Genomic DNA, 13675 nt, shown 5'->3' with positions numbered 1-13675 from the left:
ATCCCTTTTCAGTTTTTTATTTCCAATAGCAAGTTAAAAACTGTTAGATCTTGCAATCTTTCTTCTCTCCTTTCTGTCTCTTTTGACCCGAGATACATTTCAATTACATAAATCCTATTTCCTGTTGCTAATCACCTACTCCAGTCAGTATTCTTTAAATAGTCATTAAGGCTGGGATGAGATCTCTGTCAGTTCTGAAACTAAGAAAATTTGGAGCAGCCCATTAACAGAACAGGAAATTCCCTAATATCCTCAGGATATGTATAGAAACCCATCATGATTAAATACAAGAGGAACTAACATCTCCTGGGGATATTTATTAAATAAACTCGTCTAAATAGGTCTGACAAATACATTATCTTTCCAAAAAAGTCTTATTACCAAGATCCATTTATTTAATTAAGCGACCCTCAAATACCCTATTTTTTTCTTTTGAAATTCCTCTATAATAATGGATTTACTAATAACGAGCTTCCTAAAATGGGTACCAAGACAATCAACTCGTTTGTGCTTCTTTTATGTTTCCTATGTTAGACAAAGGCATTCAGAGGAAAAACAAGCCATTATTCTACCCTCTGAGATTGAATAGAATAACTTTTCCTAAGGAATTTTTCAAAGAAAATGAAAAACATTGTTTACTTCAATGTTATTTGTAGCAGTAGCAATAAAATGAATAAAGGAAATAAATGGCAAACCGTGAATTATATTTTAATAAGACAAATTTTTAAGTTTTTCTTTTAATGTAGCAAGAACAATAGCATGCCATTTTTCCAGATAATCAAACAATAATTATCTCATAAAAGGGAGAGGGCAAGCATTAAAATATGTATTCATAAAATGAACACTTGCTATTACACCACTGACTCTGTATTGAAATTCAGCAAAATGAAGGCACATTCAAGGAGCATTGCTTATCAAAATACTTAAAATACCTTTTGAAGTCAAGGTTTTTTCAATTTAACTTCTCATTAGTTTCTTCTTTTTTATACAACGCCCCCCCGCCCCATCCAAGCTGACCTAAATACATAATTCTCTTCTTATCCAGAAAGAAGAAAGAGACATTCTTCTTTCTTCCTTCTGCGTAATTTGACCATGGCTTCTCCCTGTGTTTAGAATATTCTCCCCATTTCCCTTTGGCCTGTTAATCACAAGTGGCAGTTATAGAAAATGAGAGGAGCGAAGATTTTGAAATTTGGAAGAAGTGGATCTGAATCTAAGTTATCTATCTTACTGACTGAGCAGCAGTAGGGAGAAAGCTTTGAACTTCAGTTTTGTCATTTGTAAACTGGCAATGTGTCATCTCGTGGGATCGATCTGAAGGTTAAATAATACAACTAACGTTTTTTTGAAAAGTTCTGTGACATGGAAAGTTCTGCATAAATCCAACCCCCTCTGTAGGATTTTCCTAGCAGTTACTGCCACAGAGATCTCTCCAAACATCCTGCACCAAGTCTGCAACTCATTTGGTTCTTTTCAAATACTTTGTGGAGGTAATGAATGTTTAAAGTTCACTGAAAATCAGTTACTGAACACTTGCTAAGATTCATACTGGGTGTTAGATGCTGGTGAAGACAGAAAAAAGTAGCCACAAGAATCTCATGTTCTATGTTGAATGAAGGTCCAGTAATTTGGGCTTTGCAGAGCTGAAAAAGACAACCACTACCAACTATATATCTCCCCCAATCGAAGCAGTGATGACGGCTGGCTCCGAGCAGGTAGTTTTAATAGGAGATAAGATTGTGACCCTGAGGTTCTCTCCTGTTGTGTATTTTTGACAGTCAGTAACAGAGATCAGATTATAGAGGTTGGGTTCCTCCTGAAGCTTTTAGGTTCTAAAGGGAGTCAGAATTCAATTGAGAGAGGAGGGAAATTTTAACAGCAGAGTGGCTACTAAGTAAAACTCTTCAGGCTTAAAACTTCTAGAAATTTGGTAAGAGATACTAACACAAGATATTTATTATCAGCAAAGAAACCAGAAGCCTGACCTAGAAAAGCCTGTGATGATTTCAGCTCTAAATTAACCCTCAAAGACCCAAACCTACTTAATAGAAAACAGACTGCAAAAGGTTTGCCCATAAGAAAAGCATACACCCCTTTCTTTCCTACTTTTGATAGGATCACAGAGAATAAGGACAAAAAAGAAGCTCCTGAATATAAAATTAGGACAGGAATTCGGGGCTGCCAGATGGGCTTATGCAGCCCAGAACCACACATCTGTCAGGGCAGCAGTCTTCCCAGCAAAATTTGATTGTTGCTATGCGCCAGAGATTATCTTGTTCCTAACATTATCTGCTATTGAGTTTGTGAGCATGTGTGTGTAAATAACGATGGGGGACATATAACTTTCTTTTTCATTCATAGTTTCCTAATCAGGAAAAACAACATATGGAATTTATGGAGAAGACTCTCTCTCAGAGATCCTGGACTTTGATCTGGGTGCAGAACCTGTCTGGGACTTTTTTTTTTTTTTTTCCTTTTTCCTTTGGACAAGAGGTGAATGTACTTTTCTTATGACAAGAAAGATGCACACCAGATATTTTGGTGGTCAAAAGGTCAGGATGTGGCAAAAACTGTTGTTCCCTGATATACAGTTTACTGATTCATTTATTTGTTTTTATTAATATCATATTTTTTGCAATGAAAATTTGATTTTTATATTTCCCAGGCTCCTTTGCAGCTAGAAGTGATGTGCGCATTCAGGGTTGTGCTCTGTAAAAGAGAGAACATATTCATCTCACTTCTCTTGGTTTTTATCTTCTTGTTGGACAGAATATGGACACAGTGGTGGAAAACCATCTTAGAACATGTAGATGAGGGAAAAACTCTTAATTTTTAATTTGATGAAGCCAAATACAGAACCTGGGTTCTTGACAATCTTGGCGCTATGATACCACCACTGGACTACTTACTGCTGGACTGAGGGGACAGAGAGAGGGAGAGAGAGAAAGAGAGAGAGAGAGGAGAGAGAGAGAGAAAGAGAGAGAGAGGAGAGAGAGAGAGAGGGATCTTTTAGTACCCTTGCTTATAATATTTGGCATATAAAATCATGGGTTGGGCTAGTTCACTTAGGGTGGTGGTTCTCAATGGGAAATAACACTGCCCCTGTCCAGAGGACATTCAGAAAAATCTAGAGACATTTTCTGCTGTCACAACTGGAGACTGAGTGCTACTGTCATCAAGTGGGTGGAGGCCAGAGATGCTGCTAAACATCCTACGATGCTCTGGAGAGCTCCTCACATCAAATAATTACTCAAAACAAAATATTAGTAGTGTCAAGGTTGAGTAACCCTGACTTAGGTTAAGCATTGATAAGAGTCCAAAGATTGAAATAGATTATCCATTTGCCTAGAGCATATAGCAGTGGCAGAAAAGGACACTGGAAAATTAGGTAAGTCCAAGTTGTTAAGGTTCTTTTAAGCCATGTGAAGAAGTTTAGATTCTATACCAAGGGTATTTAGAAATTGTTGAGGGAATGAAACAGGATAATATGATAATATTTGCTTTTTAATGAAATAAATTTGGGTGTAGTGAGCAAAATGAACTGGAATGAGCCAGTCTGTAGGTTATTTTAGAAACACAAGTTGAGAGATAGTGTCCCTGATTATGGTTTTGCAGTAGAAAAGGAAAAAGAAGTAAATCGATTTGGAAGACTTTAAGAGGTAGAAGCAATATATTTGATTACTTTGCCACATTGGTGAGGGAGAGGGGGTGTTCAGGACTTAACCACATTTGTGGCTTGGACTGGAGGTATGGAGGTGGCGCTCACTGAGAAGAGGAACATTTCTCTGCCTTGCATATATTCTCAGGCATAAAGAAGACATGAGTTATGAGGCAAGAGATTCAACAAATATTGAAATAATCTCCGGAGATTCCTATAGATATTTGGAATAGAAAAGGAAAGCATTATTATTCACATTTACTGGGATAAGCTAGTAGAAATCATCTCTCAAGAACAACAGCAACAACAACAAAGCCAGGATATGGGGGTCCTGGCAAACCTTCTTACTGAATATGATAATATCATGTTATACCAAATACATTCTGTCATGTTGAGGGATGGTCTCAGACTGGAGACGTTTGTAGCTAACATAGAACTAAGAAGTACAGTAAGAATACTACAGTGTTCAAGGCTGTTTGCATCTTAGCAACCGTACCTTTGTAACTAACATGGAACTAAGAAGTACAGTATGAGTACTACAGTGTTCAAGGCTGTTTGCAGAGTTGCTGTGGTTAAATACATCTTAGCAACCGTAGGCAACTTTCTTAAGGTCTCCAAGTATCAGTGCCAGAACCAGAGTTAAATTTTAGAGTTATTTTATATCAGTGCCAGAACCAAAGTTAAATTTTAGAGTTATTTTAAATACTTAAAACAAGATTTATTATATAATAATTTGTTTTATATATATTAAATATGTATATATATGGAACAGTTAACTTAAGAAATTCAACATGTCAGTCCTAGTTCCGGGATACATATTAAGAATCCGTAAATGCTAAATGCATCAGGTACACATTTAATAAAGCTCTCCTTAAGAATGGAAATTTATCCTTAAAGCCTATAAGCTTTCTGGCCTTACTAGGGTCTCTCAGAATAAGTAGTCATTAGTTCTTAAGACTATTAATTCATTATTCCCAAAATTCTGAAAAAAAAAAAAAAAAAAACTAGATAAGAGAGGATAAAAAAACTCACTAAAGAGTTTTTATTTTATTAACTTCAAAATTTAAAGCCATTTACAAATTATTGAAATGATTTTGGAACTAAATCTAAGAGAAATTACTCCCTAAAAATTATGATTTTGAAGTCTAAGTAATTAAATCATTGTAATCCAATGTGAGTTTAATATTACACATTTAACTCACACACATAGCATATCCCAAGATATGTAACAATCTTTTTCCAACATTTATTTGGCATGTTTCTACTACTATTAGATTTCTAAGAAGGAGTTAAGAAAAAATTTAAAAAACTCTAGAATAGATCATTGTTTAAAATGTGCCATATGTAGTTTAGTATTTCTAGAGTTTAAAAATAATTTTTCTTTGTTTGGCTAATATTTAGAATTAAATTTTCATGGATGTAGTGCCTTTAGCAAAATGAAAAGCATAAGACCTACACCTAGGAATATTTTATGAACATTTAGTATGCGCTATTGAGTTGACTTAAATACATTCTTATTACAAATTTATTCTTTAATATAGCATTCAAAATGTTTTCTACAAAAGCACATAGTAAGTCAAAGAAGTTCTTCTGGTAGAAATGAAAATACAAACACTTATTTGCTCCCTCTGCTGGAGAGATGGGTGTTAATGGAAAGAGACATAATTTTAAGCTCTAGAAAGCAGTGTGTATGTTTTATTTCTTTAACTCAAGAAGTGGCCTCGTAAGCAAATGTAATGGCATCTAGAAAGGCGGAAACGAGGCACGTTTTAAATTTACTTGGTACTATTCTATTTCAGAAGACTAAAATAAAACGACGTGCTTTTGGAAAATGTTAAACTGAGAATGAAGATTTCAATGTTTGTTTCTAAAGCTTACTTTAGTGTTTATTGTGTGGTTTCTCTTCCTAGAGCTACCTGTCTATTTATAAAGATGGAATAAGTGTTTTCTGTTTTTTTTTTTTTTTTTTTAACAGATGATGTGGGCTCTTGAGTACTGTATTTTTATACCATCGATACTCAAGCAATAAAACAACAGATCTTGCATGATTTTTAGTACCTAGAAGTTTATTTATTTTGATTTTTTTCTTCTTATTTCTCAAGTATGCTTTCTGGTACAGTTACAGTGAAAGTGTACTAACTAGCAAGGCTAACCATATACCAGCCTGCAGATATAACAACAACAATATTTAATCTTTATTTTGCCCTAACTAAACAAAACTCTGTTAAATTCTTTACTTGCAGTATCTTACTTAGTCATCTCTCAAATGTATGTGGTTGGTATTAAAAATAGACCATTTTTTAAAGATGAAGAACACCGAGGCCTAATAAATAAGAAACTTGTCTTAGTTCAAATACCTAGTAAGTGGCCAAGCCACGATTTTCAACTTGGTTAGCTGCAGCCTGAAGCCTCAGCATTGAACCATTTTAAGAATGTTTAAATGATGTCTGTAATTAAATGTCACATGCAAATTTCATGACTGTTTTTAAACAAATAGAAACTTATATATATTACTACAAAGCTTCCATTTCCTCTTGCCAGCCATCATATTAATGTAAGTTACCCATGAAATGTAAGCTTGTACAAGACTTATTGTTCTTTCAGACTGCTGCTCTGAGGACAACATAAACATTTTTTTTAATGGGGAAATGCATGACACAGTGGACTTTCTGCTTAAGAAATCTGCCTTTAGATACTGATTCTCTGGGTGAAAAGGTCAGAATTTCTCAGGTTTTCTTACTATGAAAGAAGATGTGCCTTCTGTAGGGAAGTCATAATAATAAATTTGAAAAAAATCTGCATGATGTGCTATGCCTTACAACATAGAATAATATGCTCAATAAATACTCAGTAAAAACCTATCAGCCCAAAAGCTGGCTTGATGTGTAGCTATGCTCTTGTGCATCACATATGGTAATGGAATAGAAAATTACCTGGAAAAAAATCTTTTACACTGTTAGAAGATACAATTCAACGCCCTTAAGCTGAAGAATTTTGAATTAGAGTGTTAACACCTAATTTAATGGTTTGAATACAGACTTCTTACCAATTTAAAGGAAATGTAACAATGCATCTGCTGCATTTTGATGATATAGTTAAACTGTAATACAAGGCCATTGAATCTATTGCTCCTTGAATGAGTTGGTATTTTCTAATTGTTTTGCAAATGATTGCTGATTAATTGGTTTGACCAATTATGTATCTGATTATGAATGACTCATAGGCCTGCTGTATTGAGGAAAAAATGATATGGGAATTTTGATTGAGGCCATGAAACTCATAGTTTAAGATACAGGAACTATGATAGTTAAATTGATTAATTATTTAATCATAAACCATTTGAGGACTATATGTATAAATCGATTCAGTTAGCTGGGTAACAAAAACTGCCCACTGAATTGCTTCACATATACACATTCTTAAAGAATAAAACAATTCCTCCACTAGAAAATGGTAATTCTATTTTTAATACCAAAAGATCTCCAACATAGTTTGACCACATTGCACAGAAAAATCTTTTCAGGAGAAATTGCACCAGCAGTATTAAAGATCCTTCAGACGGCTCAAAGGGCATCAGATGGATCTGCCACATCACCTCAGGAAACTACAGCTAGAAACGAGGAGAAAAATAGTTCCTTCCACATTTCACAGAGAAGGCTGTATTAATTGACACAAGAGGCATGCCCAGGGCCACTGAGAAAAATATGTGTGGGGATATTTCAAAATTCCATAATAGAGGCTGCTGTCAGAGGTAAAGCAATTCTGTATTTCTTTTAATGTGATTTTATTTTTATTTCGCAGGTAGCATGGTCTGAGAAAATACAGGTTTATTTGTGTGGGTAACATGGCACATGAGAAAGTTGAGACCCAAGGACGTTGTGACATTTTTCTAGAATATTACCACTTTTCACTGGGAAAAATCAACTGTAAATATTATTTTAGACAAGAAAACCCTTAATGTAGTGATTATCGTAATGGAAAAAGGTCTGAAATCAGAGTGTCAGATAAAGTCCGTTAGGCTATGTTTGTGAAGAAGGAGCGGAATGGGGCTAATTAAATAAAATCTGTTGTATCTACATAGTGGAATTCTATGTAGAATGAATTCTAAAAAGAATGTTGCAGGTGTATTAAAAATCACTAAAGAGAAATCACGATAGCTGAATCTTCTGCAAGGCTCAATCAAGGTGTTATCTAAGACTGGATTCTCATCTAGAAGCTCAACTAGGGAAGTGCCTGCTTCCAAGCATACTCAGGTTATGAAAAATTCATACGGAATTACAAAATATGTTTAAGTAACCTATAGGAAGGAAAGACAAGGAAAGCAAATAAAAATAAGAGATCTTAAACAAAACAAACAAAATAAAATGGCTGACAAACCCTAATATATTGATAACTTTCTAACTGCAAATAATCTAAATATGCCCATTAAAAGAGTTTGAGAGAATGAATAAAAAATATGAAACTATGCATCCATCCCTCAGTATCTTTAGATTTGTTCAAGGGTGCCTCTGGATACCAAAATCTGAGGATTGTGCATGTAATGTATGTACATCCTGCTGTATGATTTAAATAATCTCTGTATTACTTTTTATACCTGATATAATACAAATACTATGTGATTAGTTGTTATACTGTATTATTTTTTCATTGCTATTATTTCTTATTGCTGTACTGTTGCTGTTATTTTTATTTTTTGAGGGTTTTTCAACATTTGGTTAAATCTGCTGATGCAGAACCTGTGAATCCAGAGGACCAGCTGTATTCTGGCTGTAAGAAATTCACTCCAAATATAATAATATGGGTAGACTGAAAGTAAAATGATGAAAAATATATACACCATGCAAATATTAATCAAGAGAAAGCAGGATTGGCTGTATTAATATCAGATAAATTGGACTTCAGAACAAAGTAAATTACCAGAGACAGAAAGCAATATGACATAATGACAAAGGATTAATCCACCAGGAAGATATAGCAATGATAAATGTATATGCAGTAAACAACCTTCATATCCTAAAACCTCTTGTTTGATAGGAATGCTTTTGTATAACTAAAGATATCAGCTATTTAGAATACCATAATGATCTTAGTTCTCTTTATTTACACCTATCAATTTAATGTTGTCCTTGGTCTTTTAAAAATTTCAAGGTTTACACTTTTCCAATAGAAAACAATTTTACCAGTCCTTCTCTGTTATAGGGTCACTAGTTAGGCAGATGGACACTTTCAGTGGTAAAGTTGTTAAGTTTAAATTATTAGCACGTGTAAGGGATGCAACATAGTGCATTTTGAGAAGCTAGATATGAGATAGAGAATATGCACAAGATTCTTTCCTAACACCATTGCTCAGTGTATAGGTTAGCTACATTCCAATACTACATAACAACTACTCTAGTACTTGATGACTTAAAGCAGTAATCAGTTATTCTGAAAGACCCGTGGGTTAGTAGACTTGGCTGATCTAGGCGGGCTTGATTTAGCAGCCCTTCCTCAGGCTAACCAGCTTGGTTACCTTTGTTTCTATCTGAAGGCGCATAGTTGCCTGGGGTGGCTTTACCTGTGTGTCTTTTAATCTCCTTGGACAAAGTGGCTACTAGCAGTGTGGCCTATCATATGGAAGTAGCAGAGGCACAACAGATAAGATGTGAAGTATTTCAAAATGTAGTCTTGGAACTGTCATATTGTTCCTTCTGCCTTCATGCCATTAGCCAAAGTTGGTTACATGGCTAAGTCCAAATTAGAAGGATAGAGGAATATAACATTAAACTTTAATGGAACTGTAAACTCCCTTAGCAAAGGGCATAGATGTAGTTGGGGGCAATGGTAAAATTTAATAAGCCTGTTACTACCTACGCTATCAATCCCTCTCCCCAAATCACACACACAGACACACACACACATACACACACACACACACACACACACAGCTGACTAATACCTTTCACTGAGTTTGAGTAAATTTCTGGCTGCTTTACATTTAACAGTATATGTTACTCCACAGGACCTTGAAATACAATTTATTTGTAAGTCAAAGCCATGAGCAGTAATAGCATTTGATATGATTTGACTGTGTCCCCATCCAAATCTCAACTTGAATTGTATCTCCCAGAATTCTTACATGTCATGGGAGGGACCCAGGTGGAGGTAATTGAATCAAGGGGGCTGGTCTTTCCTATGCTATTCTCATGATAGTGGTTAAGTCTCACGAGATCTGATGGGTTTATCAGGGGTTTCCGCTTTTGCTTCTTCCTCATTTTTCTCTTGCCACCACCACATAAGAAATGCTTTTCACCTCCCACCATGATTAGGAGGCCTCTCCAGCCATGTGGCACTGTAAGTCCAATTAAACGTCTTTTTCTTCCCAGTTTCGGGTATGTCTTTATCAGCATCGTGAAAACTGACTAATACAGCAGTGAACTTCCATTCTATTTTGGTCTGCCACATAGTTCAGAAAGACATGCATAAGGGGGAAAGGGGAAATGGTGGGCAGTGGTAGGGGCCATGCCATTGGTGGTAAGAACAATTTTATGCTATATGTTTGAAATTTCTCTTGTCCACCTGGTGAGTGCTCATGATCTTTCCCCTTTTTTTTTCTCTTTTAAGTCTGTCATAAAATCATGGCCTGATTAGGCTAGAAGAATCTAGACACTTTAAAAGTAATCCAGTCTAAAAATATTCAATCTGTGCTTCTCATAACTACTGGGTTATAAAATGGGAGGGTAGATATTTGAGGATCTTTCTCCCTATTTAATAAGAAGAGATCTATTTTAGCCTCTTTGTCTATTGACCTCACGTGTAATATTTCATGACATAAAATGATTGGATTATTCTCGATCGTATTAAAACCACCATCTTGTGAAACAGATGAGGACACTGAGGCTAAGATGTGAGGTGACTTATTTCTTCAAGGTACTATGGCTTAAAACATTTAAAAAACAGGTCAAACTTGGCTTCCCTAACTTCAGTACTGTATTAGTTTCTTATGGAGCATAACAAATCACAACAGATTTAATGGTTTAAAGCAACACACATTCACTATCTGGAAATGGTCTAGCTGAATCTTCTGCAAGGCTGCAATCAAGGTGTCATCTGAGATTGGATTCTCACCTGGAAGCCCAACTGGGGAAGCACCTGCTTCCAGGCACACTCAGATTATGAAATAATTCATTTCCTCATTCCAGGGAGAACTCATGGTGGTGGGAGTCATGTCAGTTTGCTTCTTCAAAGCCAGCAACAGGAAGAGAGGGACCTAGCAAGACAGGCACTGCAATCTTCATGTACATTTCATGGCCTTTCCCACATTCCATTGGTTAGAAGCAGGTCACAGTTTCTGCCCACACTCAGGAGAGAGAATGACACAAAAGCATGAAGACGAGAAGGAAAATTCATGGAGCTCATCTTAAAATCTGTCCACCATAATATTGTTTCAGCTGTCGAAGTATTACTAAGTGAAAAGCACATTCATTAACTGTAGGTGAGTAGGTGCAAAATTTATTATATTCTTCCCTTCAATTCCTTTCCCTCAGCTAGATTTAGAGACTCATTTAAAACAAATAGAAAATGGCAGAAGTGATGGTGTGTGACTTCTGAGACAGAAGACATTGTGACTTTCTCTTTATGCTCTTTCTTGGATTTCTTACCCTGTGGGGAACCAGCTGCCATGTCATGAGGGCATTAAAGTAGTTCTATGAAGCAGTCTATGTGGCAGGAAACAGAGGGCTCCTGTCAAAAGCCAGCAAGGGATTTCTGCCAACAAAACCCTATGTGAGTGTTGGCTTTCTGCTAACAGCCACAGGAGTCACCCATTTTGGAAGAGGATTCCTGAGCCCCAGTCAAGCCTTTGGATGAATACAGACCTAGCCAGTGTCACCTCATGAGAACCTGAGCCAAAACCAGTCAGCTAAACCACCCCCAAATGTCTAACCCATGCAAACTGTAAGAGCCATAAATTTTATCAATGCAAGTAACCAAGTTTTGGCATTGTTACTCAGCAATAGATAACTGATATGGACACAAAATGCTTTACTACCTGGTTTCACATCCATCAAGGAACCTCCTGTATTAGGCTATGCTCACACTACTAATAAAGGCATACCCAAGACTGGATAATTCATAAAACAAAGAGGTTTAATTGACTTACAGTTCCGCATGACTGGGAAGGCCTCACAATCATGGCAGAAGATAAAGGAAGAGCAAAGGGACATCTTACATGGAGGCAGGCAAGAGAGAGCTCGTGCAGGGGAACTCCCATTTATAAAACCATCAGGTCTCATGAGACTTACTCACTACCACAAGAACAGTTAGGGAAAGACTTGCCCCATGATTTGACTTCCCAGTGGGTCCCTCCCATGACACGTGGGAATTATGGGAGCTACAACTCAAGATGAGATTTGAGTGGGGTCACAACCAAACCATATCATCTCCTAACTGTAGGCTACAGAGGACTGTTTCTGATAGACTGTATTTTATATTTTCAAAAATACTCCCAAAATGTTCTGTTTTATTTTTCCACCTAAATTGACACCAACCCCAAATAGAAATGTCCACTTGTGTTAGCACTTAAGAGTTCTTTGTAGAATAAACAACATTTCCATACTGTGTCCCAAAGCTTTGTTGGAGGGGAACTTTGCCCTGGAAAAAGCTCAGAGCAGACTTTTCTACCTGCTCTTCTAAGAAGTGTGTGCTACAGAGAGATCAGCACATTATCTGCAGAGAAATGCTCCAAAGATAAACAAGAAAGATGAGAACACTTGTTCTTGGATGGTTCCAGGTAAGTGAAGCCTCTGCCGATGCAAATGAATGTGCTCAATGGCTTTACTGGGGAGAAAACAGTCAAAAGATAAAATCTGTAGAAGAAACTATAACCCTAACAAACTTCAAAAAAGAGAGGTGCTACTGACAAGAGCCTGTGGATTGTCCCTCCCTCCAGCTGTGAGCACAGGAGCAAAGCAACAAAAAGTTCATCAAATTGGATTGGTTTTCTTAATAAGACTGAAATAATATGGTCTAAGTGAAAAAAATCAACTCTGTTTGTTAGGGCTTAGTTAAGAAGGCAATTCTTTGTGATTATCAAAATAACTGGCTTTACAATGGGTGTTAGTACAGGGTAGCAATTTTTCTTGCTTTCTTTACTATTTTTATCTTCTTGTTTTCCTGTTTATCGTCAATGCATTACCCTATTTTGGTTAAGAGCTGATTAAGCAATGATAGAATATAATCACTTTTCCATCTCAAAAATTATCCTAGAATACTCTTTTCCCAAACTCATCTATTTCACAAATAGGCTTATTACTTTTTCTTTGCTATTGGTGTTTCTGTGGCCAAATTGAAGACAACTAATGTATATTCCACTGTGGAAGAAGTAAAATGCATATTATTAATAGTTTAATCTTACCCGTACTGAATTTTGATATTTGTGCCATAAAGGAGTACATTGAAAGGTCTGGATTTAATTTATCAAGTATACTGAAGTAGGTAAATAACAGCATGGTGCTTGATGCATCAGAGCTGGAAGTATAATGAGATCAGTAGGTAAGCCCTCCGTTAAATTACTCTGGGCATAGGGGAATCCAGACGTAGCAATTATACTTAGCAAGAAGAAGCAGTTCTAGAGAGTGGGAAGCAATTAGTCAGATTTACAATCTCAAAGTAAAAAAGAGAAAATTACTTAAGTTAAACTAAGAAGCACTCTAAATCATCATTACACTGTATCGATTTCAGTTGAATGTGACTGGATAGACATGCTTGGTTTATCTTTACCATTAAATATTTCTATAGTGTTTGACTAGAACCAAGAATATATGGCCCAATATTTAACTGTAATAAATTATAAACACATTGGCTTTTGCAACGTGTGCATATCTTTTGGAGGAAAACTCTGAGAACATTTAGGAGAGTCAATATTGATCTACATGCTAGTTGTATTTTTAACATTCACCAAAGTAAAGGGTGGGAATATAGAGAGAATGAAGAAGTATATATGGCAGTGCTTTTAAGTGAGAAATAGTCTGCACTATT

Source organism: Macaca thibetana, chromosome 17, assembly GCF_024542745.1.
Source record: "Macaca thibetana thibetana isolate TM-01 chromosome 17, ASM2454274v1, whole genome shotgun sequence".
Classification (NCBI taxonomy): domain Eukaryota; kingdom Metazoa; phylum Chordata; class Mammalia; order Primates; family Cercopithecidae; genus Macaca; species Macaca thibetana.
The sequence above is the reverse complement of the archived record's forward strand: the minus strand, read 5'-3'. Positions refer to the sequence as shown.